Source organism: Lactuca serriola, chromosome 7, assembly GCF_051521515.1.
Source record: "Lactuca serriola cultivar US96UC23 chromosome 7, Lser_US96UC23_V15, whole genome shotgun sequence".
NCBI lineage: Eukaryota > Viridiplantae > Streptophyta > Magnoliopsida > Asterales > Asteraceae > Lactuca > Lactuca serriola.
The window spans coordinates 126,128,239-126,135,230 of record NC_136414.1 but is presented as its reverse complement, the minus strand read 5'-3'; positions in this window follow the sequence as shown (position 1 = coordinate 126,135,230).

Below are 6,992 nucleotides of genomic sequence, written 5' to 3'. Positions count from 1 at the left end.
TCCGCTCCCACTTCCATTCTGGGATCTCAGGCTGTTGTAGGAGACCTCAGGGTTTCTGGTATTCGACCTTGACCTTTGTGCATGTAAGGCATTTACTTACGAAGGTAGCAATTTCTGCTTTCATGTTAGGCCACCAGTATAACTTTTTAAGATCCAGATACATCTTATCTGAACCTGGGTGGACAGAATAACGAGTGTTGCGCGCCTCGTTCATGACTAAGTCTCTGAAACCACCAAGTTTCGGGGTCCAGATCCTGTCCATGAGATAATAAGCTCCGCCACCTTTGACTTCCAAGTTCTTATCCATCCCTCGCAGGGATTCACTGGTCACATTTTTAGGTTTCAAAGCGTCGAGCTGAGCCGCCTGTATTTGTGTGGATAAGTGTGAATGGATAGTCATAGTTAATGATTTGACTCTACGACCAAAATATTCTTTCCGACTCACGACGTCAGCTACTACATTGGCCTTGTCAGGATGATAACGAATTTCGCATTCGTAGTCACTGAGTAGCTCGACCCACCGTCGTTGTCTCATGTTGAACTCCTTCTAGTCGAATATATGTTGTAGGCCCTTGTGGTCTGTAAAGATTGTGCTTTTCGTACCGTACAGGTAGTGTCTCCAGATCTTCAGAGCGAATACTGCTGCTCCTAGTTCAAGATCGTGGGTAGTGTAGTTGACCCCATGTGTCTTTAGCTGTCTCGAGGCATAGGCGATGACCTTACCTCGTTGCATCAGTACACATCCGAGACCTTGGTTTGACGCATCGCAATAGACAACAAAGTCTTCTAGTCCTTCGGGGAGGGATAGTATTGGTGCGGTACACAAGGCTCGTTTGAGCGTTTGGAACGCTCTCTCCTGCTTTTCTTCCCAGTCAAAGGATACGCCCTTCTGGGTAAGTGTTGTAAGAGGTTTCGCTATGCGGGAGAAATTCTGAATGAACTTACGATAGTAGCCAGCGAGGCCTAGAAATTGACGAATTTCTGTAGGCGTCTTCAGTGCTGACCAGCTCTCAATGGCTTTAATTTTGGATGGGTCCACGTGTATTCCCTCTTCGCTAACCACGTGCCCTAAGAATTCGACTCTTCGGATCCAAAATTCTCATTTCGAGAACTTCGCGTAAAGCTTCTATGTGCGCAGGGTTTCTAAGACTTGTCGTAGATGCTGACTATGCTCCTCCTTACTACGAGAGTAGATAAGTATGTCATCGATGAAGACGATGACGAACTGATCCAAGTAAGGACGACACACCCTATTCATTAAATCCATGAATACATCGGGCGCGTTTGTTAATCCGAACGGCATCACTACGAATTTGTAGTGCCCATAACGAGTTCGGAAGGCTGTCTTCGGAACATCCTCCCCTAGCACTCGTAGTTGGTGATACCCGGATCTCAAGTCGATTTTTGAAAAGAAGTTCACCCCTTGAAGTTGATCAAATAAATCGTCGATCCGAGGCAAAAGATAATGATTCTTGATGGTTAGTTTGTTGAGTTCTCTGTAGTCTATGCACATTCGAAATGACTAGTCTTTCTTCTTGACGAACAAGACTGGAGCTCCCCAGGGTGAGAAGCTTGGTCTTATAAAGCCCTTGCCGCGCAGTTCATTAAGTTGACTGGACAGTTCTTGCATCTCTGTAGGTGCTAGACGATAGGGCGACTTGGCTACGGGGGTAGCCCCTGGAACTAAGTCGATTCGAAACTCGACTTGGCGTTGCGGAGGTAATCCTGGAAGCTCTTCTGGAAAAATGCCGTGAAAGTCGCGTACTACTGGAATGTTCTGAATGTCCTTTGTTACTTGGCTCACATCGACCACATGAGCAAAGAATGCGCGACATTCCTTTCGGAAGAATTTCTGAGCTTGAATGCTCGAGATGATACGAAGGTTCGTACCGGGTTTGTCGCCATAAACTACGAGGGTTTCGCTAGATGGTAGATTAAGGCGGACAGCCTTTTTGTAACACATGATATCGGCACGATGAAGACTCAACCAATCCATGCCGATGATGACGTCGAAACTTTTAATTGAAACCGACATGAGATCGATCGAAAATGAATGGCTATCTAAAGTTAGGGTACACCCTATGAATATACTTCTAGTGCTCTCCGTCTTTCCATTTTCCATTTCTATGGTGAACGGCTCTTTGAGTGCTCGTGATATTTGCTTAAGTAATTGAGCAAATTTTTGGTTGACGAAACTCCTCTCCGCTCCACTATCAAGTAGAATGCACACATAAGAGTTATCGAGGAGAAACGTACCAGTGACCACTGTGGGGTCGGAAACCGCTTCCTCATGGCCTATAGCTAGAACTCTTCCTACTCCACCGGCATTTCCTGCCCTCGGGCAGTTCCTCTTGTAGTGGCCCACCTCGCCACAGTTGTAGCAAGTTTGGCCCACTCCAGCGCGGGGGACTTGGGTGATTGGCCTCGCCGGAGATTTGCAGAAACGGGCAGTGTGCCCTTTCGTGTTGCAGTTTACACACTACATTTCCCGGCAGGCTCCCACGTGGTGGAAGTTGCATTTGTTGCACTTGGGCAAACTCCCAGAGTACTGCTTGACCGGAGCAGCAGCGGCAGGTGCTATCGCAGCATGAACTGCCACGACTTGCTGCTTTTTGGCAGCCTTTGCCTTCTTTTTGTCATCCCAAAACTTCCGCTTGGACTCAGCGGTTCTGGCGAGTTCTGAGATGGCCAGGGTGGTTGTTGCGGCCAGGGTACGAACCCCATGGTCTATGAACCGATGTGCCAATCGCTTGGCACTATCAAATGTAGTGGGGCGTGATGCCAAAACATTTCCCTGGTATGGCGGTATCAGCCCCCATATATATCTCTCTATTTTCTTCCCCTCTGTATGCACCATGTTGGGACAGAGGGCCACCAATTCATAGAACCTGGCGGTGTAGGCGACTACGTTGGAGCCCTTCATGGTTAGGCTCCATAGTTCTTCCTCTAGTTTCTGAATCTCGCCCCTCGGGCAGTACTCCTCAATCATGAGGTCTTTCAAAGTTTCCCAGCCCATAACATTAGCCACTATAAGAGATAGCGACTTAGCATGGCTATTCCACCATGTTAGGGCTTTCGTTTCAAAGGTGCAAGCAGCAAACTTGACCTTGCTCTCCTCCAGACCGGAGCAAATTTTGAAAACCGATTCGTTTTTCTCGAACCATTGCGAGAGGGCAATGACTCTGCCAGTCCCTTTGAAGGACAATGGCTTGCAGTTGGTGAAGTCCTTGTAGGAGCACTCTTTCAAGCACATAGGGATTTTGCCATGAGTAGAAAGGACAGGGGTTCCTCCTCCAGTGGAACCTGATGAATGATATTGAGCCATGGCTGTAGCCACAGCCGCAGCTACAACATCATTTAGGGCTGCTGAGTCGAACTGAGGAGTAGGTGGTGGTGGAGGATTGTGTCTTGGTGATTTGCGTGGAGGCATCTTTTAACTGAAAGTTTAGAAAGATAAAAATATTGATAAGCATTTGATAGGAAAATTGATGAGAATGACTCATGGACTAACTCTCCATAGCCCAACAACATAATTGAATGAATACTTAAATGAAGATGAAAGCATTTGGATAATAATTTCTATTAGATTAGATACCTGTCAAAGATACTGGAATTACAGATGTAATGAGTTGGGAAAAATGACCTAAAAGTAGGTCTTACATCAACCAAGATGGGAAAATTTCGACAGAATTACGACCTAATCAAGACCTAACAGGTCTAAGATTTACAAGAATAGGAAAATAGACTAGAGTTTTTACACAAACTAGGTTATATCCAAAAGAGAAGTCGATAAGACTCTATCGACGACGAGAACTGCTAGAGTGAGTCTTGGAATCCGACAGAAGACGTTCAATGTCCCTCACACGCCTATCAGACCTAACTTGCTGAGCTCGAAGTTCTCTGACTTCAGCTCGGGTCTCTGTAAGTTCCCTCTGGAGAGCAGCATTTTGAACCAGAGTCCTTTCATGAGCAGACTCTAATTGGTGAATGCAGACAGTGTTAATGCCAGAGTTGGCGTCAATCTCCACGACTTGGCCGACAGCTGCTCGACTTTACTCTGTGTTCCGAGCAATCCTATGAACTATGATGGGTAGGACTCTGTCAGTTGAACCTCCCTCAGTGAGGTTGTAGAAGCTTTTGTCTCCATCGTAGGGCATGGGCTACCCCTGTTCTTGAGTCCATCTGTTCAAGCTTGTGGCCCACAGAGGTGTGGGTCCTTGAAATACTGGACGAGGGTTTGGGTTATGAACCGCTGGGGGGTAGGTTGTTGACTTCTGGCTCTGAGTCAAAGCCATCAGAAAAGACTTCAGCTTCATGATCATCCAAAGGGCTTGGGTGATCATCTTCTGGTTCTTATTCCAGCCATCCTGCATTGCCGTGGTTGGGGTAGTATGGGTCTCCGGGAAGATGGAAACCAACCATTAAATCTATGCGAGAAAAGGGATAAAGGAATAATCAATAGACGAGTTAACTTGATAATTATAATATGATCTTTGTTAGTTACTCCAATACTTGTTTAGTGCATACCGGTTATATGTATTCAAAAACAGGATAGTCCTTCGAATAAGTGAATCCTAACTTTAAACCCACAACCAAACAAGGACAGGAAGTAAAGCAAAGATTTACAGATTCTAAGGCTATGACGTCCTAGGCACATATAACTGTAATGTATCCACTCAACAATTATCGATATACTAATAAAGACCTTTAGTTCTCAGATAAGTAATTATAGTAACACAAAATACTCCTATTGTATTTTAAGTTTAATGTTATGTTCTACTGTTCTTGTTGTAGAAGTGTTGGTAAGGTTTTAGACTTGTTGCAACCTCACAACCATACTTAGGCACATGCTAATCGCTCCTCGGATAATGTAGTTGATCAGGCTACATCTTCCCAGGGTTGACCATATGTCTCTAAGTCTACTTGTGTTGTCCAACAATCGTAATACTTTTGTTCTGTCCTAGTGACACTGATTTTAGTATGAATGCAGGTATGTATACTTGGTTAAATATTTTATTATTTAAAAGTATAAACTCTTTATCAGAGTATTTTAATCCCGCTTGTGTTTATAGTTCGTATATCTTTTATGGGTTGATACACTTGATTCACTATAAACAATGCTCTGATACCAATCTGTCACACCCAAAACCTATTGAATGGCGGAAACATTCTGGGGTGGAGGACGTCATATGCAGTATCATAACAATGCAAAGTAGTAAACAAGTAACTGATGGGTTTTGAGCATTCTAACACTTCCTAAGTGTACATGAAACACTAATAACCTTGGATCCATGTTTGTCTAATTATCATGCAAAGTTGAATTCCAAGGTTATATTCCTATCTAGCATACATGGGGAACAATTTTTAACTTGGATGAAAGATAGAATAACTTACCTTGTTGTTGCTTATGTTCCTTGAAACCTTGTGAGCCTAGCACCCCAAGTGTGATGCCTCAAATGCTTCACACAATACCAAATTCTCTTGGAAAGACTATTGAGAGAACACACACTTCTTGAAATCAGCCTAGCCCTCTTGTTTCATATGTGTAGCCGATTTTGGTGGAGAATGGGATTCTTATATAGTGTTGACACATCTAGGGTTACACCATGTAAGCCCTAATGTGTCATGACTCTTCATTTCCATGACCCATGGGTTTGTAACTCCCATGGAGCATCCATGGAGCATCCTATGGGTGGAACCCAACTTGATAATCCATGGAGCCTCTTAGCCCACTATACAAGATATTACATAATCAACCCATATATTTAATTAGTTATCTTTTGATCACTTAATTAATTCTAAATTAATTCTTTGATCAAACTAATCAAATAATATTATTAATATATTAGAACTTATAATATATTAATAATCTCCAAGTGTTATTTCTCTCATTTAGTCTATCCAATTGCATGGTGCCATGCAACCCAAATGGACCATGCCGGGTCAGTCAAGTACTGACCAGAAATAGTTATGGACTTAGACACCTTATCCAATAGTCTCCCACTTGGATAAGTGTAATAACTATAACTCCAGTACTTCAGGAACCAACCAGTAATCGTAGCTCTTTCAAGGTCTCTCGGAACTGAGAAGATGTTGATACGCCATTTAAGATAAGTGATCATATAATCCTCTGTTCTAGATATCAGCCGGACAAATACATGGAACAATGTCTTACTTATTGTCCAGCAGTTTGTTTCTCGATTTCCGATTTGTTTGACAAAAAACTTAATTGAACACATCAACTTAGTTCTGACCGGGCCCGATACATAGGTCAAAACAAAATCATCGAGGGGCCCAGATATCAGCTTCTAATCCAAGAAGAAACAAATAAACTTTGACTCATATGTTTGTTCTACCACTCATTGAATTATACACAAAAGCACGTTTTATAACATCGAGTTACCAATGCGTTTTCATACAATCAATGCATAACCAACTTGTAAGTAACAAATCATATCTCTAGGTTTGAAGACTTATATGATATTACCGTCTCACGATCACTCGAGATAAATTCCATGAAGTGATTCCAGTGAGCGTGGGTTAAGTCTAATGCTCATAACTTATGAGCACTCATGATTGTTGTAGCCTTGTCCAACACCTTAGACCTCTGCAACCAATCATAACAGTCTTGATTCATACCTACTTCCGACATATGACCGACTGTGGAGGTTTGAATAATTTGTTATACCAAACAAAAATTATTCTGGAAGTCAAAACATGCAAAAGAAATATAGTAAACGATCGACAAGAGATAGCAACACTTTAATCATAGATAAAACACCTTTTATTCATCATCTAATGTCAATTACACTTTACAAATTTCTAGGTTATCTAACTACTAAATCTAATATGATCCTTCAGCCCTATGCTCCGAGCATGCTGGAGATACTTAACCCGAGTCAGTCCCTTCGTGAGGGGATCTGATGGGTTCTCATCCGATGATACCCTCTTTTCCACGAGGAGTCCTTCTTCTATCCGATGTCTGATAAAAT